Source organism: Ambystoma mexicanum, chromosome 2q (assembly GCF_040938575.1).
Source record: "Ambystoma mexicanum isolate Mex_15411 chromosome 2q, UKY_AmexF1_1, whole genome shotgun sequence".
NCBI classification, from domain to species: domain Eukaryota; kingdom Metazoa; phylum Chordata; class Amphibia; order Caudata; family Ambystomatidae; genus Ambystoma; species Ambystoma mexicanum.
The window spans coordinates 442,938,654-442,964,909 of NC_090924.1; the positions used below are offsets into that span (position 1 = coordinate 442,938,654).

Sequence of the window (26,256 nt, forward strand, 5' to 3'; positions counted from 1 at the left end):
CGAAAGAAGACGAAAACCTAAAACATCTTATCCTAAAATGTTCCGAACTGAATATGCAACGTGAAAACTGTTTAGGTAAAGTGATGGAAAACTATCAGACGCTGACCACTGAGGACTGTTGGAGGCTATTACACCTGACCGAAAGCAACTCAGTGCTGATTGCGCTTACGCGATTCTTAGACATATTACAGAATCAATTAGAAATGAGACCTATCATTTCCAAAGGCGAGCCCGATTCAGCAACAAATCAAGGGAGAAAAATTTGCACAACGAAATCATAAGCAACAACATACAGAGGAACTAAGGAAAAATAAATTGCAACCTAGTGACAATGAACAAGGTCTAAGACCAAAATAAGGTTAAAGAGACACTGCAAGTTAAGGCAATAAGCTTTGTGTCTCTCCTTTTTTAGTATGTGTATTTCTCTCTTTGTTTTTTGTTTTTTCTATCTTTTTAAGCAAAAAGTTCTTTTTTCAAAAGTTTGTTCAAACTAAATGAAAATTAAAAAAAAATGTAAAAAAAGAAATGCTTTCCTAATAGGAAGTCTAGAAATTATTTCATGCACTTCAGCCTAAATGGGTTAGCCACGAATGAAATTCCTTGCATCAGAAGTAGACTCTCGGATGCCCAAGCTCTTTGTGGATTCTGGAAATGCTCTCATGAAAAAGAAACCTGATCACATCTGTTGCTATATTGTTTAGCCTCAAGGCCTCAGAGAATCGAATATTTCAAGAAATATGTTACCAACGCACATTGGGTGCCCTTGGACCTTTTATGGGTAAGCATTATGCATGGGAAAACAGTACTTCTGAGTGTAGCTGTTAATGTCTGTAAACTTATCAATTCTTTTTTTTCCCCTACCAGCTGATGTGTTTATATTGTAAATTAATGAAATACTGACTGCTTACTATGTGTATATTCACTGCATATTTTTATGGATTATTGAACTGTATTAACTACTATATTTGTACCTTCATTGCCTTGAATGGAATGTTTTCACTTTGTAAAGGTTTAGTAAAACCAACACAAATAAATATAATAACAGCATATACGTTTAAAATGACTCCCATAGGGCGGTCATTTTAGAGTTCCCCATAAATTCGGCAGAGGGGAGCGGTACACGTGCGCTTTGGAGTGCACAGGTCCCTGTCATCTGCAAGGCATATAACATCCATTTAGCTGCACATTCAATGACATTCAAGCCAGGGACAGTACCTTGGGTCCTTGAGATAGTGTTACATATAAAGGTAGATGGAACATAAAGCAAGTGAGGGCACTCATTTGAATATATGATTTTGAATGGAGCCATTGAGTAATGAGGATGCAAGCTCCTTTGTATCTTATTGAGAACCGAGCAGGTGGGCTCTTTGCCTTTTCACTTCTTATGTCTTCTTTGCACCAATCATGGCACCAAGGAATACTTGCCAAGACTGGGGCTTTCTTTCTACCCTTTATGCTTCGGTGAAGTACCCGCTAGGTGGACTAAGAGACTAATCACTAACGCTCCTACTACAGCTGCGCACTTGTCTATTGGCGGGGGGGGGGGGGGGGAGGGGGTGAGGGAGGCGTTGCAAATCCCACAAAGCGACCTGTTGCTAAAATAGCAGGTCTTCAGAATGGGCTGGACTTGTATCAACTATATAACGTGCAAGCATTTAACCTGAGATAACAACTTGACATGTTTTCCAAAAATCAAGAGGGAGGGTGTGAGACGTTATTCCTCCCCCAGGCCCACCATGACCTCGACCCACTCTCCCGTCACGTCCCACCTTCCCAGGAAGCCCCTCCTGCATCTACCCCAGGCTAGCTAAAATGAAAGCAGCTAAAGTCCATCCAGGCTGAGAGGTCCTCCAGGCTTTGTGAGTTCACGGTCACACCGATTGCAGTTTGGCTGTAAGCCTGTAACCGATACAGCCATGTAAAAAGAAGAGGCATGCTTTCATAAAAAATAAAAACAGCCCTGAAATGTCCAAACTGGTTGTCAAAAGTAGTGCAACTGTTACTAGTATAAAAAAAAATGAAAGCAGTGAGCCTAGTTCCCACTCACTTCGACCTCTCACTTCTGCATGCTCGCATGTTCACCACGCTTTAACATCTGTGGTAAGGACTGCGGACTTAGGCCATGTATCCTATGAGAACGCACAGCGACTTAGATAGCCTCCCAGCGAAGAGGTTAGCTTAGCACAACACAGAACCAAAAACATTGCAAGGGATAAGACTAGCGCCCAAAGTGTGTGTAGCGCTACGTACAAATCAATAGGAAACTATTCCACAACTTCAAATATCGTAATCCCATCAATATTCTGGTAACAATCTTCTATGACATAAAAGAACCGTCGTTTGGTAACCGAATATCTATTTTCTCTGCGTATACCTTATCCCACGTGTTTCTTCGCCCCCCTAAAGCACCCGTCTTCTCGTACAAAATCTGTTATCTGTACGGCGTTTAAATGATATTCATTGCGCTGTAAATCAGTTAAATAAAGCGCCCGGGGATGCTGGTCTTTCCTGGTGTTGGAATCGAGGGGATCCATTGGGCTCTAATCTAAACCTCTGGGGTGGTCTGGTGTGCGCGTTAGCCATTGCTGCAACGCGCTCGGATTCAGGGGGTACCGGGGTGGGCTTGCTGCAGCTCGTCCTCCGTTCATTTATGATCCTCCCCGTGTCCACTCGACCGCCCCCTCCTCTCTCGGTGGGGATGACCTCACCTGGATGCCGGAGCGCGCGATGCCCGGCTTCCTTTCTTCCACTCTCACTCTCTCTGACGCCTCCCCGCGCGCAAGGAAGGAAATGTGGGCGGCTGGAGGAAAACAAGGAGGATTCAGGGAGGGGAGAGGGGAGAGAGGGAGGGAGGGAGGAGAGGGGTGACAGGGGGGACGGGCGAGAGTCGGACAACGCAAGCTCTGCTCCCAACAAACTCCTCTCCTGGCACCAGCCACTGCCCTGGCCCTGCCAGCCAGCACACAGCCCCTCTTGCACAACAATGCAGCTGCTGTCCCCGTTCCGTGCACTGCGGTTGGATTTCCGACAGATTCGCGCTTCGCAGTCAGTCTGCAGCGATGTCGAGGGGAGGGGAGAGGCGGTATGGCGCCCAAGTCTGGTGGAGGCCAACCTAGGGGAAGTTTAAGGTCTGATGGTATGAATTACACAGCCCTCCGATTGAGCGTGTGTAAAAGGGTCGGGCTGCGGAGGAGTTTTCATAAACGCACCCCAAAGCGTTATTTCAGTCCTGCCTCCTCAATGTCCAACTAGACTCACATTTAAAGGGTCAGATCAACAAATTGAAATATTGTTTAGCCTAAAAGAGCTTAATTGTGTTACTCAGATCTTTCAAAAGAGTCATATAGTCCAGTATATTTCGACGGAAAGTTAAGGATGGGCGGTGTAACTGCATCTTGATGCGAGAGCGACCGCCCACAGAAGTGTCAAGTTTGAGAAATGGCGCGTGCAGGTGAAAATGTGAGACTGAGGTAAAACACGAAGCACGCACCGCCGCAAGAGAGGCCATACGCAGCACAAACGGCGATACGCGCCTTTAACGCTCGGCAGGATTTCTTCTGGCAGCTGTGGGCCGCGGAAGGAGGTCGTTTTCAGTTTTCGTGTACATCTGAGCAGGGATGGACTGGGAACTAAAAGAGGACCTGGAAATAAAGTTCAAAGTGGCCCCATATGACACATTTTCAGCAAGCCCAATGCTTTTCCTATGAGAAAAATTTGGAAATAGCACACAAAAGAGGCCCAGGGTGCAGAGGCCCACCGGGAAATCTCCAGAGTTCCCTATAGTCCAGTCCACACCTGCATCTGAGGGGAGTGTGCGCAGGGCTTGCGAGGCTCAGTCTTGGATAGCAAACATGCTCCATTCAGTATGTGTAGCGTCACCCCCCCCCCCGTTTTAGAACGCTGTGCATGAGCTGCACAATCGGTCTACTCAAAGCAGTGGTCGAAGTGTACGAAAAGAAGTAGTGGAGCTATGTTCTCTGCTGATCTGCCCCCTCCCCACAAACCCCATCCCTGCGACCCCTCCCACACACAATCCAAACCCCCCAAACAAACACACCTGCTTTTTATGGGTATGTGCAGTGCAGTGCACTGAAGTGCACGCTTCAACTTCTTCCTACACTTTTATTTTAAAACGACACCATTCCAGAATGGTTTCTTTTTAAAATAAAAGTATAGGAACAGTGAAACTTAAAAATAAAAAGTATGGGAGCACCGCTCCTGACCGCTCTCGCCCACTTCGACCTCTGACTCAAAGGTTTTGGCACGGTGCGGGTATATGGCTGGTAGCCCAGAGAAGAGGCTTGGAGGGGAGGAGTAAGAGCAGAGAAATGATGGGTGAGTTCTGCTTGACCGGGATGTGTGCACCCAACACATTTCTACTTACACTAGAAGCTACACCCCTGCAAACTCCTTCATGCAGAGACTAAGGCGCAGGCACCTGTTAACGTGTAGACATACAAGTAGGCGGGTCTCTGTCGCCACCATTTGGCAGATGGAGTGCATAAGTGCCGGGCGCAAGGTATAAGCATGGCAGGCAGCGTTTCCAGTTGATCCCTCTGGCGTCGTCTTGTTTTTTGCTGGCGCATAAAGTGGGCAGACATAGGGATACCCAGCATTTGTGCCGGTATGAAAATGCATGCTGGCGAAAATGCTGGAGTATTTGTATGGCGGAGAGGAGGGGCTGAATGCAACTTGCATTTCCACCGCCTCCCTTCCAAGTGTAGGACGACCCAACACGTTTCTCACTACACCAAAAAAAAAGCGGGCAGTGTTTCCTTGCTCACATATTCACAGAGATGCCATAGGACAATAGGGGTGGAGCATACACCCAGCAGATGTCAGGTACAGCTCCCATCGCAGTTTTAAGTGCCGGTGCAGCAGCAGGGCCTCCCCAGCTGTCAGCCCCCTCTGAAAGATGGCTCATGGAAGGCTTGGAGCGTTACATAGATCGTCTTTACATGGAGAACTGCCTTCAGCCCCTCGCTAGTGGCTCATTGAGGGGGCACAGTAATAGAGTGTGAGGACAGGTCCCTTGAAAACTCAACAAGGGGCAAACAAGGGTACACTTTATACAATACAATTGTAGGATGTCCTTAAACTCACTCCATTCAAGGTATTTTTTTAAATAAAAAATTATGTATTTTCAATGATCATTGAACAAAGAGGTACTGTTTTCAGTTTGAATGAATTTTTGATTGCACAAAGTAATTACTGACATTACAATGCTTCCAATTTCATAATCCCAAAATGTCTTACATTTGTGGATAATATGACAACTCTTAATGTTACAACATTATTCGGTTATCGCTTTTGCAAAGTTTGCATCAAAGTAAAAAAAATAAACATAAAATTCAAGACATCATAATACGAGTCACGTGAGTCTTATTGATCCAGATATGGATTGTTGTTACTGTTCATGCTGTGCTAAGAACTCTCAGATTGGCATTCTCCTATCAACTACTACGCGTTTCGGGCTGTCGCGCCCTTCTTCAAGTCAGAACAAACACCATGTACCTTTGTTAATTCTTGCTGTTTATACTTAATCAGAATTAAAATAGATCAGTAAACTCTAAAGCACTAACCTTAGAACAAGGAGTGAACCGGGTAGCATTGCCCTTCAAAATGACAGAGAAATTCATGCGCCAGTTCTGTAGGTAAAAAGACTACATTATTTGATGATGATAACGCAAAAAGGGTCTCCCGTGGGATCAGTCGCTAGTATAGCGCTTTGTCCCACTTGGAGACCAGTATCAATCCGAAGATAATGACATGTTTTATTCATTGAGTTGTCATGAGTCACTTGGTCGATTTTCTAGGGCAGTGAAGCAGGTATGCTCCCTGTCTGATAATTCATTGACTGGACCGTTCACATATAGAGAATATAGATTCCCAGTTGCTGTGAATGATTCATTATATTAGACACGTTACTGATGCAGTTGCTATGCCATATCTAATAAGGCATGTATTTGTTATTTAGTGAAATAATATATGTTAGGAAAGATTCCCATTTATGTGAATTTTTCCATCCAGTTGTGTACCCTCCAACTTTTTACTGCTGTTTTAACACCATAGTCTGACTTTTTGCTGTGGAACACGGCCTGCAGCTGCACTCCCCTGGACTTTTCGCTCACTTTATTATGGGGAAACTGACACGCCCAAGACAGTCAGTCCTGGGAGACTTTGTTTCCCTTAGTCCTTTCCAATGTTGCACCTTTTATGCAACATGTTGCAAGTGCACCATGTGCCTTACAGTAAAGTGCACTTGGGTCTTCCTTTCGTTTCTAAAGGCCCTAGACACCCTCGACTGATTTCTTTAGGGGAAGTGCGGATGTGCCTTGGACAGGGCTGGTGGCAGCTTATCTGTTCACATATATTTAACCCTTTCCTATCATGCAAACCACGTCTATCACGTTTCGCACAGAAAGGGGGCCTGGCTCCAAAATGGCCATGCCACAAGGTTCTTTGTCCTGTCCTTTGGCCATCTTGCCCCTTCACCTTCCCCAGGTCGAGCCAACCAGGGTCAGTCCTTATTTGGGCATGCATTCTCCTGCGAAACGCTGCAGAGCCGCACAATTGCCGCATTTGAACCTGCAACCGAAGTGGACTCGACTGCCGAAGTTTGGTCCGGAGTGTGCAGGGGTCGGTGAGTACTTGCAACCCTTACCGGTGGCCCCTAGCGCATTCATCCATTTTTACGCATGAGTGTCCCCTGAGGGCCACTCTCCTTTCCACTGATAGCCTTAGCTATCGAACCATTCCCAACTCTTGGAACCTGCTCTGCCCTTTTGGGGAGACCCTCCACGAATAGTGGGAACTTACTCTGCATCACCTCACCCACCTTCCTGAGCTGCTGCAGACCCTACAAAGAGACCCTGTTTTCACCCATTTGCACTACAGCGTGTGCCAGCATTGCAAGTACATTTGAGCAATAGGCTCCCCTTTTCGTAGGGACTGGACTGCCTTTCAGTTAGGATTGTGATTACTGCAGAACTGACTAAAGATAATTCACACTGCTTGTTTCCTTCCTTTGCAGGTTGTAGACCCATTCTGGGCGTTTAACACTTTAGGCCACTTGCAGGGTAATTCATAGAATTTCGCACAAAAGTGGCGGCCACGGCTGGCGCACAGTGTGCGTGTGTGAATGTCTGCACCAGCCGCGTGCGCTAAAATCGGTTTCCGCGCACTGCGTATTCATGGCTTTTAGCCTCCAAAACCAGCCGTGGCGCAGAGTGGCGCAGCGACCCTGCAGCAGTGCCAGTTACGCCCCCAAGAACGCCCTCACGCAAGGAAAAGCCATCAAAATTCCCAATTCAGCATAAAGGGCTGCGCTAAACCTGGACCAGTTTAAAGGGCTGCCAAACAGCAAACGCCAAGCATGGAACGTGTATTACTGGGGTGCGCGTGAAGTTTCACACATGAAAGGGCCTGTGCGAGTGGGGTACGTGTATTACTGGGGTTCGTGGGAAGTTTCACACGCGATTTCAGCAGGGTACGTGTATTACGGGGTTCGCGGGAACTTTCACACGCGAAAGGGCCTGTGCGAGTGGGGTACGTGTATTTCAGGGGTGTGCGGGAAGTTTCACACGTGATTGGCCTGGGTACGTGTATTTCAGGGGTGCGCGGGAAGTTTCACACGCGATTGGCCTGGGTACGTGTATTTCAGGGGTGCGCGGGAAGTTTCACACGCAATTGGGCTGGGTCCGTGTATTTCAGGGGTGCGCGGGAAGTTTCACACGCGATTGGCCTGGGTACGTGTATTTCAGTGGTGCACGGGAAGTTACACACGCGATTGGCCTGGGTACGTGTATTTCAGGGGTGCCCAGGAAGTTTCACACGCGATTGGCCTGGGTACGTGTATTTCAGGGGTGCGCGGGAAGTTTCACACGCGATTGGCCTGGGTACGTGTATTTCAGGGGTGCGCGGGAAGTTTCACACACGAATGGGCTTGGTACGTGTATTTCAGGGGTGCGCAGGAAGTTTCACACGCGATTGGCCTGGGTACGTGTATTTCAGGGGTGCGCGGGAAGTTTCACACGTGATTGGCCTGGGTACGTGTATTTCAGGGGTGCGCGGGAAGTTTCACACGCGATTGGCTTGGCACGTGTATTTCAGGGGTGCATGGAAAGTTTCAAACGCGATTGGAGTAGGGTACGTGTATTACCGTGCTGCGCATGAAGTTTCACATGCAATTTTGCTGTCAGAGCGGGGAACGCATATTTCGGGGGTGCGCGGGGAGTCCTACACGTGAATTGGCAGTGTGGGTCCTCCCAGGTGTCCCCTCTACCCCTTCCATGGCCCCTGCAGGCAGCCCACACCACAGGGGACTACCCTGCACCCCTGTTCATGTCCCGCAGGCAGCCCATCCACCATGGGCATGCCCCCCCAGCCAAGCCACATGTCACATTGCAATATGATCACCAACTCATGTCTCCCAGCACCCCCACCCCCCAGCAGTGCAGGGCACCTGCCAGCAGGCCCCCACACATGTCCCCCAGCACCCCCACCCCCAGCAGTCAGCGGCACCTGCCAGCAGGCCCCCACACATGTCCCCCAGCACCCCCACCCCCCAGCAGTCAGGGGCACCTGCCAGCAGGCTCCCCCCAGGAAGCACGCACGTCATCACGAATGTCACGCGTGCGCAACGCGACACCAATCAGGACCTTCTCCATACGGCCAGGGGTCCCCTCGTCCGCAGGTAGAGGACTGTCAGATGACATGCACATCCCCCCTACCTGCGGACGGGCCTGATATGATATGATATGGCATTTGTAACGCGCCTATACACAAGTGTTTCAAGGCGCGACGAGGCAGGGAGGGGGGAACAAGGGGAAGACAGACAACGATCCTACTAGGCCTGGTGACATTCAGACCGCGCAAGTGCAGGGATAGGGGAAGGGAAAAATGCAAGGGGAGGGGGAGGGGGGGAAGTGCAGAACAAAGTAAGTAGAACAAAATAAATAAATAGGGCCAGCTGGTGGCAAGTGCAAGGTAAGTGCTGACAAGTGCTGGGAAGGGGGGGCTGTAGGGATACAGAGACAGTCCCGCAGTGCAGGGGTTGCCAGGGAGGCAGTGCAAGTGGAGAGTGGCTGGGCCCTGGACCGAGGTCGGTGAGAGTGGCCCAGTTGCAGATTCAGTGCAGTTTCAATGAAGAATTTAGCAGGGGAGAGGGAGAGAGAAAGCAGAAGCAAAGAGGAAGGTTTTGAGGTGCTTCCGGGCCTGGGATGGGGCATCCATGCTGGTGCATGGTGTTGCAGTCACAGGGTCAGGGACAGTGACATGCACAGGCCCCTCCGCGGTGACCTGTGCTGCCTCCTGCCCCTGGCCCTGGACTGCACCACTTGCACCACTTGCACCAGTGGTACCACCCCCACCAGGCCCCATGTGCGGCTCAGTAGGGGCCTCCTCCTCCTCTGTGGAAACCACCAACCTGGATGGCTCCACACCATCTTCCGCCGTTGCAAGCCCCTGTGGGGGCTCACCCACCCCTTCTGCTGCAGCCGTAGTGGCAGACGCAGCACCAGTCCCCTCACTCCCGGACGATGGTAAATTCTGTGAGGGTGACTGGTCCTTGCGTCGTCGGCCAGTGGGGGCGCATCCCTGCCGCTTTGCTCCACAGCGCCGTCTCTGCCCTCTTCATCACTTGCTACTGTGTAGAGGGAGACATAGAACACAAGCATCAGGGTACTGTACAATGGTCCCCTAGACAGGAAGCAATAGCAGATGAGTGGCACTGTCAAACATCACTTCCATCATGTCCCTCCACAACACATGGGTCAGTGCAGGCAAAACACATGCAGTAACAGGCATGGCGCATGTTATGAACATTAGCATACATGTCCAAGGGACTCTTGAAACATACAATGCTGGTTTGAAACTCACATGCATCATGGGTCCTGTCTATCACATGTACACACTTCACCCTAGTTTCATCCATCTGGCCTCGTACAGACACAGTGGATACAAGGATGAGTAGGCTGCAACAGTGAATCTGAACATTGTCACAGACATGTGTCATGCATCCATGGCATTCCAAGTCACAGACACGCAAGTCAGACACACAGACATGGACACCATACATGTCCATGACAGCAGCACCCATCTCTCACACCCCATCCATGTCCAATAACAGAGACAGGCATGCATTAATGTGTGCATTCCCCATGCTGCTCCGCATGTTGCATTGTAACACATGCACCAACCATGTGGCTCACACATTACTGGTCTCACATGCATGACCATGATGTCCCTGCACACACACATACGTACATGGCCTATGTCACACATACAGGCAAGTATCAGACAACCAGCACCCTGCAACATGCCCTGTCTCACACAGCAATGCTTGGCCCCTTACCGCTCAACTCCGGGCGGGTCTGCCTCCGAAGGATCTGGGCGTGGAGCACGTTCCAGGACCCTCATCTGGATTGTACTCATGCTGCCCCGGCCCCCCTCCACGAGGCGCCGGGCTTTGTTGAGGGCCTTTGGTTCAATGGAATCGCGTGCGTGCGCTGACGCGCTCACGCGCTAAGGGCCTTTCCTCGAATTACACGCTGACGTGCAATTTTTTCACGTGCCAAATCACTCCGTATCAAGCTGGCCACACGAAAACACACGGAAGACCACACTCCTGCCCTGAAGGCCATTTTCCTGCCCCCAAGAGCCCCGAGCACGCTCCCACCTGCCATCTGCTGCTGCCTGCCTGCCTGCTGCCCACGTGCCCTGCTATTTGCTGCCTGCACATCAGCCATCTGCAGGGGTGCAGTTGCTGTGACCACCCCTGCTGGAACTGAAGACTCCCGACTGGGATACCATCGCTCCACAGCCCAGCCCCAGGACCCAGTTGCCCACCCACGCCTGCCTCTGGGGTTGCCATGTCGGGCACACCACCATCTGAGACCACTGGCAACCCCCAGCCAGAGAGGCAGAGGGCCACCAGCTTCACTGCCACCGAAGTTGGTGTCCTGGTAGAGCAAGTCCTCGGGCAGTATGATGCCCTCTTCGGAAGTTTGCGCGCCGACAAGGAAGGACGGACCAGGATCTGGACGGACATCGTGACTGCCATCAACACGGAGGGGGTGGCAGTCCGAAGATTCCAACATGTCAAGAAGCGCTGGGAGGACTTCAGGTCCAGGACCCTCAACAAGGCCCGGCGCCTCTTGAAGGCAGCGGATGCTAAGGGGCACCGGGGCCACCTGTCGGAACATCAAATGAGGGTCCTGGAACGCATATCCCCAGCGCTCCACGTCCAGGTCCTTGAGAGGCAGACCCGTCTGGAGTAGAGTGGTAAGTGTACATGCATACTGATTGTAAGCTGTGCGTGTTGTTGGTGTGCCAGTAGTGTGCAGGTTGCACATGTGGTTTTGTAGGGCCATGTATGGATGTGTATGTACAGGGCCGTGAGGCTAACACATGCAAGTCCTCTCGTGTGAGACACATGGATGGTGCAGGTGTGTGTAAGCTTGCATGCCAAATGCAGATGTGTGAGCACACATGCTTGAATGACTGGTTATGTAAGTTGGCATGGTTGTAGTGTCACACATGGATGTCGGTTCCAGCTGCATGTATCTGCACCGTGTACATGTGCATGTGTGTGTATTTCACAAGGGTGCAACAGTGATACAACATGGATGCTTGGGACACTGATAAATAGAAGACTGATTGCCAGATGTGACATGGATGCCGATCTCATCACTGCGACAGTTGGTGGAGGTGTACACATGCATGTAAGTGTGGTGGCGTGTGTGCATGTCTAGTGCACTCCCTGTGTTTCATGTGATGTCTGGCTCACCTTTGGCTGCTCATGCTGTTGTATGTGTATGGATGGTGCTGGCTGTTGCCATATGGCTGTGGAATTGCTCATGTGAGTGAGTTAACATACCATGTGTGTTGGGGATTGTGATGCCATGTCTGAAGTTTGACACTGCCACTCATGTGCAACTGGCATGTGTGTATCAGTCCATTGTACAGTGTCCTGATGCCTGTCTCCTATCTTTCCCTGTCTGCAGCGTCAACTGATGAAGAGGGCAGAGAGGGTGCTGTTGAGCACAGCGGCGGGGATCACACCACCAGCCGGAGACGCAAGGCCCGGCTCCCCTCCCAGGTTGAGATCTCGTCAAGGAGTGAGGAGTCCGGTGCCGCGTCCCAGGCCGCAGCTGCCGAGGGTAGGTCCAAGAGGCGGAGGTCGGAGTTGGGCTCCTCGGCAGCAGAAGGGGCAGCTGAGACCCCACAGGGTCCTTCGAAGGAAGATGGCACAGAGTCATCCAGGTTGGTGGGGGGTTTGGTGGAGGAGGAGGCCGCGCAAGGGACAGAGACGGGGTCTGGAGGTGGGGATTCCACTGGTGCCAGTGGTGCAGTGCAGGGGCAGAGACAGGAGGCAGCACAGGCTGCCGCGGAGGTGCCTGTGTGTAATCCTGTCCCCGATCCTGTGACTGCATCATCCCGCACCAGCAGGGATGCCTACGTCCAGACCCGTTTTCAGGGAGGGGATCCGCTTACAACAACTGGCCTTCCTCTCCCTGCGGATGTGGCTATCCGGGACCGGGTTGAGCCTGTCCTGGGTGGGGTGGCGTTGTGTCAACGGGACATGCAAGGTGACCTGCAGTCTTTTCATGGGGAGACTGCACGTCATCTCGAATGGCTCGTTGACCACGTCAGCCTACTGGGACAGGTCACCCAGGCCGGATTCCTCTGTTTGCTGAACCTTGCTTCAACCCCCTCCTCACCTGAACCCCCTATGCGCCTGTCGTCCTCCGTGCCATCTTCCCACCCATGTATCACCTAGGTACCCTCTGGAGCTGCCTCTGACCGTGCGGCCAAGCTGGTGGAGGACACATCCCTGCCACAGTTGGGAGTCGGACGTCCAGCAGGGGTGGCCACCTCAACAACTGCACCCCAGCCGGAGGAGGATGTGTAGGCAGCAGGAGCCAGGGCACGGGCACAGGCACAGCAGCAGCAGCAACAAGGTGGGAGCTATGATGGCTCGGGGCCTTCCACATCGGAGGGGCAGGCATCGGCCGGAGGGCAGGAGGACCCAGGACGGGAAGTGTCTTCCGTGTGGCAGCGGTTAGGCCATGCTATAGATGCGGAGCGGCAGCGGGCAGAAGAGGCACGGCTCACGATGGTCAGGGCGGAGAACTCCATGCAAAGGGCTCTGAGGCGGGCCGAGTGCCTCGAGGCAATTCGCAGGGACCTGGAGGTCCGGATGTCATCGTCCCTGCGAACCCTCGGGGCCTTAGAAGAGGACCGTCTCCGGGACATCGAGCAGGAGTTCGATGATGCCCTGGCCCGGGAAATCAGGAAGTGAGCCGTCGGATTAGCCCGCTGCCATTGTATATAGTTAATTAGTGTTAGGTTTCCTTTTGGTTTTCATTTCATTTGGGGCACTTGGACAATGCCCCACCTTTTTGTATATAGTTGTTCATTAGGTAGGGTTTTTGTAGGTTTCCTTTCAATGGTTGGGCTCATGGACCCTGGATTTGTACTTTGTATATAGTTCTACACTGGATTTCACTTCATTTAAGTTTCTTTTTTACCATGGATCAATGGATGTGTCTTATTTTTACACTTTGGATTTGGTTGGACGGACAGACTCTTTGGACCCATTTGCTTTTGGATTGATTTGGATTCTGGTTTCACACATTTTTTTAGAATATTTTGGACATGCAGCTTTTTCTTCATTTTTTCCATTATTGTGTGATTTTTTTTAATTCATTTGGTTAATTATTGAATACACATTTATTATATACTTTACTGATGTGGTCTTATCTCATTTGTTTTGTGGATGTCACAATGTTGATCTTTTCACAGTCATGTGTCACCATTGCGTGGGTCTGAGGGACATTGATTCATGGCCATGCTGGTTATGTATTTTCTATCATGACTTTGGGAATTCAATGTGGAGTGTTTGGACTGGGGTGGGATTTGGGTGGCCATGAGGGGCATGGGTCTGGAGTGTGATGACCTGTCGGGGGGACATGTGTGGGGGCCTGCTGGCAGGTGCCCCTGACTGCTGGGGGGTGGGGGTGCAGGGGGACATGTGTGGGGGCCTGCTGGCAGGTGCCCCTGACTGCTGGGGGCTGGGGGTGCAGGGGGACATGTGTGGGACATGTGTGGGGGCCTGCTGGCAGGTGCCCCTGACTGCTGGTGGTGGGGGTTCAGGGGGACATGTGTGGGACATGAGTGAGGGCCTGCTGGCAGGTGCCCCTAACTGCTGGGGGGTGGGGGTGCAGGGGGACATGTGTGGGACATGTGTGGGGGCCTGCTGGCAGGTGCCCCTGACTGCTGGGGGGTGGGGGTGCTGGGGGACATGAGTGGGACATGAGTCGGGGCCTGCTGGCAGGTGCCCCTGCACTGCTGGGGGGTGGGGGTGATGGGGGACATGTGTGGGGGCCTGCTGGCAGGTGCCCCTGACTGCTGGGGGGTGGGGGTGCAGGGGGATATGTGTGGGGGCCTGCTGGCAGGTGCCCCTGGCTGCTGGGGGGTGGGGGTGCAGGGGGACATGTGTGGGACATGTGTGGGTGCCTGCTGGCAGGTGCCCCTGACTGCTGGGGGGTGGGGGTGCAGGGGGACATGTGTGTGACATGAGTGGGGGCCTGCTGGCAGGTGCCTCTGACTGCTGGGGGTGGGGGTGCAGGGGGACATGTGTGGGACATGTGTGGGGGCCTGCTGGCAGGTGCCCCTGACTGCTGGGGGGTGGGGGTGCTGGGGGACATGTGTGGGGGCCTGCTGGCAGGTGCCCCTGACTGCTGGGGGGTGGGGGTGCAGGGGGACATGTGTTGGGGGCCTGCTGGCAGGTGCTCCTGACTGCTGGGGGGTGGGGGTGCAGGGGGACATGTGTGGGACATGTGTGGGGGCCTGCTGGCAGGTGCCCCTGACTGCTGGGAGGTGGGGGTGCAGGGGGACATGTGTGGGGGCCTGCTGGCAGGTGCCCCTGACTGCTGGGGGGTGGGGGTGCAGGGGGACATGTGTTGGGGCCTGCTGGCAGGTGCCCCTGACTGCTGGGGGGTGGGGGTGCAGGGGGACATGTGTGGGGGTCTGCTGGCAGGTGCCCCTGACTGCTGGGGGGTGGGGGTGCTGGGGGACATGTGTGGTGGCCTGCTGGCAGGTGCCCTGCACTGCTGGGGGTGGGGGTGCAGGGGGACATGTGTGGGACATGAGTGGGGGCCTGCTGGCAGGTGCCCCTGACTGCTGGGGGGTGGGGGTGCAGGGGGACATGAGTGGGACATGAGTGGGGGCCTGCTGGCAGGTGCCTCTGACTGCTGGGGGGTGGGGGTGCAGGGGGACATGAGTGGGACATGAGTGGGGGCCTGCTGGCAGATACCCCTGCACTGCTGGGGGGTGGTGGTGCTGGGGGACATGTGTGGGGGTCTGCTGGCAGGTGCCCCTGACGGCTGGGGGGTGGGGGTGCAGGGGGACATGTGTGGGGCCTGCTGGCAGGTGCCCCTGACTGCTGGGGGGGGTGCAGGGGGACATGTGTGGGGGCCTGCTGGCAGGTGCCCCTGACTGCTGGGGGGTGGGGGTGCTGGGGGACATATGTGGGACATGTGTGGGGGCCTGCTGGCAGGTGCCCCTGACTGCTGGGGGGTGGGGGTGCAGGGGGACATGAGTGGGACATGAGTGGGGGCCTGCTGGCAGGTGCCCCTGACTGCTGGGGGGTGGGGGTGCTGGGGGACATGTGTGGGGGCCTGCTGGCAGGTGCCCCTGACTGCTGGGGGGTGGGGGTGCAGGGGGACATGTGTGGGACATGAGTGGGGGCCTGCTGGCAGGTGCCCCTGCACTGCTGGGGGTGGGGGTGCTGGGGGACATGTGTGGGGGCCTGCTGGCAGGTGCCCCTGCACTGCTGGGGGTGGGGGTGCAGGGGGACATGTGTGGGACATGAGTGGGGGCCTGCTGGCAGGTGCCCCTGACTGCTGGGGGGTGGGGGTGCAGGGGGACATGAGTGGGACATGAGTGGGGGCCTGCTGGCAGGTGCCCCTGCACTGCTGGGGGGTGGTGGTGCAGGGGGACATGTGTGGGGCCTGCTGGCAGGTGCCCCTGACTGCTGGGGGGGGTGCAGGGGGACATGTGTGGGGGCCTGCTGGCAGGTGCCCCTGACTGCTGGGGGGTGGGGGTGCTGGGGAACATATGTGGGACATGTGTGGGGGCCTGCTGGCAGGTGCCCCTGACTGCTGGGGGGTGGGGGTGCAGGGGGACATGAGTGGGACATGAGTGGGGGCCTGCTGGCAGGTGCCCCTGACTGCTGGGGGGTGGGGGTGCTGGGGGACATGTGTGGGGGCCTGCTGGCAGGTGCCCCTGACTGCTGGGGGGTGGGGGTGCAGGGGGACATGTGTGGGACATGAGTGGGGGCCTGCTGGCAGGTGCCCCTGCACTGCTGGGGGTGGGGGTGCTGGGGGACATGTGTGGGGGCCTGCTGGCAGGTGCCCCTGCACTGCTGGGGGTGGGGGTGCAGGGGGACATGTGTGGGACATGAGTGGGGGCCTGCTGGCAGGTGCCCCTGACTGCTGGGGGGTGGGGGTGCAGGGGGACATGAGTGGGACATGAGTGGGGGCCTGCTGGCAGGTGCCCCTGACTGCTGGGGGGTGGGGGTGCTGGGGGACATGTGTGGGGGCCTGCTGGCAGGTGCCCTGCACTGCTGGGGGGTGGGGGTGCAGGGGGTCATGCTTGGTGATCAGTAGTGCAAGGTGACATGTGGCTTGGCTGGGGGGCATGCCCATGGTGGATGGGCTGACTGCGGGACATGACCAGGGGTGCAGGATAGTCCCCTGTGGTGTGGGCTGCCTGCAGGGGCCGTGGAGGGTGTAGAGGGAACACCTGGGAGGACCCACACTGCCAATTCACGTGTAGGACTCCCCGGCACCCCCGAAATACACATACCCTGCTGAAATCGCATGTGAGACTTCCCCGAACCTCAGGAATACATGTACCCCACTCGCACAGGGCCTATCGCGTGTGTAACTCCATGCGTACCCCAGAAATACACGTACCCCACTCGCACAGGCCCTTTCGCGTGTGAACCTTCCCGCGCACCCCAGAAATACACGTACCCCACTCGCACAGGCCCTTTCGTGTGTGAAACTTCCCGCGCACCCCAGACATACACGTACCCGGATCCAATCGTGTATGAAACTCCACGCGAACCCCAGTTATACACATACCCCACTCGCCCAAGGCCTATCGCGTGTGAAACTTCCCGCGCACCCCCGAAATACACGCACACGCTATTTTTCACACAGCGGGTGTCCGTGTTTGTCGCGTACCCCTTTGCACGTCATTTGTCCTAGAGGGACATAGTATGGGACATTCATCATAGCTATATGTACTTGATTTTTGTTAGCATAAATTCATTCGCGGGTTGCCCCACACTAAAGTGATAATCCCTCCTACACAGTGGGGATATAATATCTATTTAATCAAAAAAGAAGGGACATGTCCATATTACTTTAACACAACATGTTACCCACAACAATCTGAAACCTGCTCACATAGCCTATTCACCAAATAAAGGCTATGTCAAGTCTAATGAATGACATGTGTCCAATATTTAAAATATCATATTTAATTCATTTGCTAAACAGCACAAGTATCAAAAAACATTTTCATAAAAAATGCATTACATCACATAAATAATACACAATGTTATAAAAGTGGTGATAGCACCACACATATTCAAGTTATACAACTACTTGAACATTCTCCACAGTAGCTAATTCAACTATTCTTATTTCCTACTGTGTGCAACAACTTAGCCCGACTTATATAAGTTTCTGTCCTGGATGTTACTATTAACTGGACATTCTTCAGGGGCGGAAAATTGTCTTGTGCTTCTTGTAGACTTCTCTCTATGGTTCCGGTTTCTAAAGCTGGGGTACATACAATACAAAAACATATTACTACATTGACATAATAGGTTATTTTACTTAACCTAGCTAGTCCTAATCACCATTAGGATGCATCAAGTATATATTTTATAAAATACTGGTGCTTAAAACTTGTAGCCATTTAATGTTGTACAGGTTTGATAGACAATCACAATTTTGTCCTTCACTGTTCACAGCGTTAGAGAGAGATATATAGCACCTATCCCACCCTGTTCTCATCAAATCATCATGCTCACCGATGAATGGTATAATCATAGAATACACACATCTATTCCGAACCCTAACTAAGGTCCTAACACAGTCTAGTAGAGTATAGCCTCACCTCCATTCCAATGCTGATTTTTCTCTCTGTTGGGCAAAGTACATGGGTTTTTCTCAAACCCAAATCAGATATACAGTTCAAGTTCTGTTTAGAAAAATAAGACACTCTGTGAGTTCCTAAATGTACAAAAGGTGGACCACACAGCAATAAGCAGAAAGGAAGGATCATACCTTTAAAACCCTCAGTTATAAGATGATACTAATTTCTGAGGTCTGCAGTCATATCCAAAAAACTTCCTGAGCCAAAATTCTATTTTGCTTAATAGCGTTCCATGGGAGGAAAACGTCTTCCCTAGAGTGTAACAAACAAAAGTCTCACCTTAGTAAGCCAATTAAACAGGGATGTGCTTTTCAATAAAGAAATACCAATATATTCCCTAAGCATAGGTCCCCCAGCTTACCTTTAATGTTGCTCAAGCCGAATCCTATCAGCAGAGTGTAATTATTCTGTCGCTGACCTGCTCGCAAAGCGAGCCTTTCCATTTATTTTGCGTGCTACGTTTGTACACACATTGATGACGTCATCGCGTCAAAACGTGACGCGATGACGTCATGCGTCCCGCGCTACGCTATGCCGTCGCCAAAACAGGCGTGGTTGCCAAAGCAATCCACGAAAATGCCAATATATAAAAATGGCATCTCACAACTCAAATGGGCTCAACCATATATTTTTAAAACTGGAGGAAGGTAAAATAAAAATATTTATAAAAATATTTCTCTCCATAAATGTTAGGGCCCAGTGGTGCACGGATGGTTTCTCCCTGCCCCTATATCCAGAGACAGGGACTATCTCGAGTTTATAGATGTCTCTACTGGTTGAATGTGCTGGATTTCTTTGTAAAGAGGCACAGTACAATGATACACAGAAGATCCAACACTATGATTTAATCATTCAATGTTCACGGGTTCATATAGCATTATCATATGAAAATACTATACGGGCCACCCGCACCCTACTAGAGAAACATTTAGTTATTTCCAATAGGTGATACAGAATACCCTGCCCACATCATACCCTGTCGTGAGCTCTTAGAAGTAAATTCCTATTTAACAGTAGATACATCTTGATCGGAAATACCAACAGTCAATGCATGACACGTCCTATAATGTAGATTAAATATACAAGAAAATAATTGGTCTATTTAATATTGTGCCACTCAATATTTTCATTAAGTCCTGTTATATGACTGTTAGTTAAAAAAATCAGTTTTTGTTCTAAATTTAACAGTTTTCTATTGATATCTTCCTGTGTCTTCCCTTTTACTTTCTTCAAGATGCACCATTCAAAATCCATGAAAGAATGGCCCTTCTCTTCAAAGTGTTTCACCAGGGGGGCTTCAACATGGTTTTTAAGGCAACTCTTGTGTTCTATCATCCGTGTCTTGCATTTTCTGTTGGTCTTTCCTATGTACAGTAAGGCACATGGGCATCTAATCATATAAATCACATTATCTGTTTGACAATTAGTATGTTCCTTCATTTGCCATTCTGATTTCAAACCCAAATTCACAGATGTAATTTTGCGGGTAAGCGGGCACATAATATAATCGCCACAAGGATGATGCCCTACAACCCTAGGTATACCCCATAAAGTACTCTGTCGCACTTCAGGGGTATACGTTTTCTGTATATCATTGCACATCACTAAATTATGAATATTAGTACTTTTCTTAAAAGCCACTAAAGGAGTTGGAATGGTTATTATCTTCTTCCAATTCCTCTGGATGATGTTTTTAACTTTGTAAGAAATATTACTAAAGGTGTTAACAAATACCAATGGCCTCTCTACCTTCTCTCTATTTTTATTTTCAAATAGCGCTTCTCGATGATTATTAAAAGCTTGTTTGGCTGATTGTTTCACAATCTTGGCCGGGTACCCTCTCTCTGTGAGTTTGTTAATCAAAATGTTAGCCCCATCTTCATAGTCCAACCTTGTACTACTATTACGTTTAAGGCGTAAAAATTGCCCAAAAGGCAAATTGTCACGCACATGTTTGGCATGATGACTGCCATAATGCAGTAATGCATTCTTATCGGTACTTTTTACAAATGGTTTGACCCATAGTTGATTACCTCTGTGATAAATGGTCAAGTCTAAATAATTGACTTCATTAGAACTCATAGCACGCAAAATAAATGGAAAGGCTCGCTTTGCGAGCAGGTCAGCGGTAGAATAATTACACTCTGCTGATAGGATTCGGCTTGAGCAACATTAAAGGTAAGCTGGGGGACCTATGCTTAGGGAATATATTGGTATTTCTTTATTGAAAAGCACATCCCTGTTTAATTGGCTTACTAAGGTGAGACTTTTGTTTGTTACACTCTAGGGAAGACGTTTTCCTCCCATGGAACGCTATTAAGCAAAATAGAATTTTGGCTCAGGAAGTTTTTTGGATATGACTGCAGACCTCAGAAATTAGTAACATCTTATAACTGAGGGTTTTAAAGGTATGGTCCTTCCTTTCTGCTTATTGCTGTGTGGTCCACCTTTTGTACATTTAGGAACTCACAGAGTGTCTTATTTTTCTAAACAGAACTTGAACTGTATATCTGATTTGGGTTTGAGAAAAACCCATGTACTTTGCCCAACAGAGAGAAAAATCAGCATTGGAATGGAGGTGAGGCTATACTCTACTAGACTGTGTTAGGACCTTAGTTAGGGTTCGGAATAGATGTGTGTATTCTATGATTATACCATTCATCGGTGAGCATGATGATTTGATGAGAACAGGGTGGGATAGGTGCTATATATCTCTCTCTAACACTGTGAAAAGTGAAGGACAAAATTGTGATTGTCTATCAAACCTGTACATCATTAACAGGGTAATCCATAGAATCCAGCGCACAAGTAGCGCACGCGGCTGGCGCACAGTGTGCGCCTGCGATAGTCTGCGCCAGGCACGTGCGCTAAAACTGATTTCCGCGCACAGCGTATTCATGGATTTCATGCTCCCAAACCAGCCGTGGCGCAGAGAATCGCAGCGAGCCTGCAGCAGCGCCAGTAACGCCCCCAAGAACGCCCTCGCGCAAGGAAAAGCCATCAAAATCGCTAAATCATCGCTAAGGGCTGCGCTAACCCTGGACCACTTCACAGGGCAGGCAAACAAGGAAAGCAAAGCGGGCAATCTTCAAATCAGGAGTACGCGGGAAGTTCTACACGCGACTAGGCAGGGAACGTGAATTACAGGGGTACGCGGGAATAATCACACACGAACAGCCAGGGAACGCGTATTACAGGGGTACGCGTGAAGTAGAACACGCGATAGGCCAGGGAACGTGTATTACAGGGGTACGCGTGAAGTAGAACACGCGATAGGCCAGGGAACGTGTATTACAGGGGTACGCGGGAATTATCACACGCGAACAGCCAGGGTGCGTGTATTACAGGGGTAGCGGGAAGTTCAACACGCGATTGGCCAGGGTACGTGCATTACAGGGGTACGCGTGAAGTAGAACACGCGATAGGCCAGGGAACGTGTATTACAGGGGTACGCGGGAATTATCACACGCGAACAGCCAGGGAGCGTGTATTACAGGGGTAGCGGGAAGTTCAACACGCGATTGGCCAGGGAACGTGTATTACAGGGGTACGCGTGAAGTAGAACACGCGATAGGCCAGGGAACGTGTATCACAGGGGTACGCGGGAATTATCACACGCGAACAGCCAGGGTGCGTGTATTACAGGGGTAGCGGGAAGTTCAACACGCGATTGGCCAGGGTACGTGTATTACAGGGGTGCGTGGGAATTATCACACGCGAATAGGCTGGGTGGGCCCTCACAGGTGTACCCTGTACACCCTCCACGGCCCCTGCAGGCAGCCCACAAAACAGGGGACTACCCTGCACACCTGATCATGTCCCCCTGCACCCCCATCCACCAGGGGCACCCTCCACCAGGCCCCCACCCATGTCTCCCACCACCCCCACCCCCCAGCAGTGCAGGGGCACCTGCCAGCAGGCCCCCACCCATGTCTCCCACCACCCCCACCCCCCATCCACCAGGGGCACCCTCCACCAGGCCCCCACCCATGTCTCCCACCACCCCCACCCACCAGCACTGTGGGGCACGTGGCCAGCAGGCAGTCAGGCAGCAGCAGATGGCAGGTGGGAGCGTGCTCAGGGCTCTGGGGGACTGTAATTTGGCCTCCTGGCCAGGAGCGTGGTCTTTCGTGTTTGAACGCGTGGACAGCCTGATAGGGAGTGATTTTGCACGTGAAAACCCCACACTCAGCGAATCGCGCGAAAACCCGTCACCAGCATATGTGCGTCTATAGTTACCTGCACGTGCAGTGTCAAAGCGTGTGATTGGTGAAAATGGATCTACACGCAGGAGTGACAAAGCGTGTGATTGGTGAAAATGGATCTACACGCAGGAGTGACAAAGCGTGTGATTGGTGAAAAGTGAGCTACACGCAGGAGTGTCAAAGCGTGTGATTGGTGAAAAAGGATCCACACGCAGAAGTGACAAAGCGTGTGATTGGTGAACATGGGCCAAGCACGTACACGCCGTAAGTGACGCTGTACGTGTGGGCCTGTATATAAGGTAGTGTAGAACACCATTTCCTTGTACGTGCTTTTCGTGGAGAGCGAGTGGGTGAATTCTGTACTTCTTGTCGTTTCACACGCGATTTACTTCACGGCGTTTCCAGTTCGTACTCCCTGTTACCTCTGACAGCTTTTTCTCTTTTTCCTCTTGTACTGGTTTACCTGGGCCTGTTCCCTCAAACAGTGTCCCCTTCTACTGTTGTCCTGTCTCCTCAGACAGCGTACACATCTACTTTTGGCGGGGGTGTTGCCAACCAAACGCGCTCATTTTTCACGCTCTTTTACCTGGCAGACGGTGAGTCACGCACGTATCTAACTTCTGTGCTTGCCCCGTGTGTAGCCTACCCCTTCAGAGGTCATTCTAGGCTGCGTGTGACACGCATACGTTCATTGTGTTACTGGATGCCACAGCGTAGTGCAGGGTTTTCCATCAGCACACGTGGTCTAGGAGGGGTATTGTGCACGTTCCTTAACTTTTCTGGGGTGCCTGTGCGTTGCGTGACCCGTCATCTTTCCCCAGGGGTGTCATATAGCCTTGCCACTGCACTAGGGTACGAATACCATCTGGTACCCAACCCCTTTGACACCCAATTGCCCAGGACAATTGTGCACACCGACTCCCATACGCACAATAACATCAGTGCCATGGTTGGGAGGCGTGCAAGCCGTAAGGGTGGCAAAGGTGGCCGAGCCACACGTGGTGGCCGTGGAGGATCCACTAGGGGACGTGGTTGTGACTTGCAGGGTGCCCCTGTCCCCCCCAGTCTGGAGGACCAGTCAGGGACACCCATGCCCCCCCCGCCCCCCCAGTTGAGGGTCATGTGGCTGATACCAACCCTGATCAGCCCTTGTCGGACCAGCCCATTGTGGCACCAGACCTGTCCGAGGGTGATCCCATCGCTGACATCCAGGTCAGCAGGTCCACTGCACGTGCACCGGTGCACATTGGTGTCATCAGGGCACGCGCATCTATGCCAGATAGGTCATCTGCTGGCCCCCGTAGCCAGGGTGTGGCTCCATCCACCCCACCTCTCATACACCCTGCCAAGACTGTGTCGGTCCTAGTTCATGCACCTCAGATCAGGCCTGACCCCATCCCACTACCCCCAATGCCTGCACCTACTCCCATGCTGAGTGTGCAATCCCACACACCCAGTACTGAGTCCACCACGGCTCCTGCCCCTAGTGTCCACAGCGGCGTAGGACACTCTGGATCCCCACCCCCTTCCAAGCGCAAGAGGAAGAGTGCACGTCCGGCACAGGCTGATGCCCCAGGCACGGCTGCACAGTTCGGCCCATCAAGGAAGCCAAGCTTCACAGACGCCGAACTGAATGCACTTGTTCAGTATGTGTCAGATCATGATAGGGAAATGGTCATCGTTGCAGGGTCCAAGACCACACATGCCAGACGCCAGGCACACTGGCAGACCATTGCTGACAGAATAAGTGCCCTTGGAGTAGTGAGGCGCACAGCTAGTGATTGCCAGAAGCGCTGGAATGACCTTAAGCGCAGGGCAAAGGATAAGCTGGCCTCAAGTCATGCCGCAACCGTGGTGACTGGAGGTGGGTCCCCAGCACAGGAAATAGAACTCACACCACACGAGTCCGTAGCTGGATCCTACGTCACCGAGGGACAACTCCAAGGTGTGGGAGATCTCCCTGATTACGAGGCATCATCCGGTGAGTGCACATGCATGTGTGTATTATCCATGTGCATGGTGTGTGTGTGAAGCATTCATGTTGGGTGCCTGTCAAGGGGGTGTGTGGCAGAGTTGATAGTGGCACCCATGTGCCTCATCCAGTATGTTCAGTGCAACACCATCTGCCCACAGCACTATCCCAACTGGCAACAGTGCACATATGGCCCTACACCATGGAAGTTGCCCTTGAATTGTCATTTTGTCACTACATTGTTGCTCATACTCCCCTGTCTATTCATCTGATGTCTTACATACCATTCCTATACTTTCCCCCAGCCAATCAAGTTTCATCTTCACATGCCTGACATGCAATGATACCACATGCTAATGCGTCCTCTGTATATAAATGCCAACCAACATGCTGTCATACTGTGGATGTTGCCTTGACATCCACCTCCTACCTGTGTGCTTTGGTACCGTCTGGTTTCGAGCCCCATTCCCTCACACTCCATGCTGCTCTTCATGGTCTATCTTCCCTGACTTCTACAGTTCAGACCATCGTGCCCTACTCACGACACCTGCTTGCTAACAGTCAAATGAGGGCACCCTGCCCTCCAATGCGACCCACCCTATTGCTGACAAGTGCATCTGAGCCTACTCAAAGCCAACTCTCACTGACATCTGCTCATACATGCCTTTGCCTGTCCCATAGACCCTTCACATGGTCCCTGTCCTCTCTCCTTGCTCCTCTTCCACCATCAATGGTGGGACCCGTTGGGGTGTACTCCTGGCCACCTTCCAATCCTCAGAGGCCACAATTGATGTGCATGGTAATGGGAGCATCTCAGTCCAAGGCCCTTAGGCCAACCTCATTCTCCTTGAGAAATGCTACCCACATCTCATCAACTTCCTTTCCTCTCCTGCTGTCCCCCCTCCTCTCTCCTCATCAATCCTGCACTGCCTCCCTGCACCCTCCCATGATCCTTCTCCGCCTCCCACTCCAACTCCTACACATGCTGCACCTCTGATCTCTAGCACTCCCCGTAAGTCCTCCAAGGCTGTCAACCTCCTCCACAATTACACTCCTTTCACTGCGGCTGCATCAGGCATTCCTCCAATATCTGTCACTTACATGAGGTTATGCACCTTGACATCCTTGGTCTCATGGAAACATGTCTGACGGCCAGCTCTGTCTGCATCCTTCACACACTCCTACCTGATGTTCAGGAGACCCTCTCCTTGGCCCGCCACTACTGTGCAGGGGGGGTGTGCCCTTGGCTTCCCTGAGGGTATTCCTGCCACTGTCACTCCTACTTAGACCTACTCCACTCTGGAATGGCTTGTGTGACGTCTCTCTCTACCACACCTTGACATTCACAAACTGTGCGTACTGTGTCTGGGAAAACTGGTCAAATGTACTACTTCCTTTCTGAGTGTCCTCACCTCTCCTCCTCACTCATGTCCCCAGACACAGAAATCCTCTTCCTTGGTGCTGTACGCATCCACCTGCATGCTTGTTGACCCCCCCATGTGACCTTTCTGTGACCTCAGCAACTCCCTCTCACCCTCTAGACTCCCGTCTGTCCCTACTCATTCTGCAGGGCACACTCTTGATGCTCTGATCTCATCTGACTTTCCCCTCTCCGTCCATCTCTGCACTCCTCTCTCCTGGAGTGATCACATTCTCCTCTCCTCCCAGCTCACCCTCACCACCCCACAGGCAAAGCCACCCTCACCACTGTCACACACCTTCTTGGTATTCCAACCCATGAAGTGTGTGTCAGTCGAGGCTCATGCTGCCAAAATCTCCCCCCCATCCAGCTCCCCCTTAGGCTCACTCCCATCCTGACAGGGCCCACTCCATGCTCCACTC

General features: G+C 52.0%; 1 protein-coding gene across 10 annotated transcripts in view; it reads right to left on the bottom strand.

Annotated features, from left to right (window-relative positions):
- LOC138569489 (catechol O-methyltransferase-like) overlaps positions 1–26,256 on the bottom strand; it is a 399,903-nt gene that overhangs the window by 156,115 nt on the left and 217,532 nt on the right. For 2 of the 10 annotated variants that reach the window (XM_069647507.1, XM_069647506.1), the window contains exon 1: positions 2,709–2,989. The exons of 2 other annotated variants lie outside the window; for them this stretch is intronic. The gene's annotated coding sequence lies outside the window, so the exon portion shown is untranslated. Of the gene's footprint in view, positions 1–2,374; positions 2,397–2,708; positions 2,993–26,256 lie in introns of those variants that run through there. 6 more of the 10 variants (XM_069647499.1, XM_069647503.1, XM_069647504.1 and 3 more) reach the window with 6 other exon arrangements.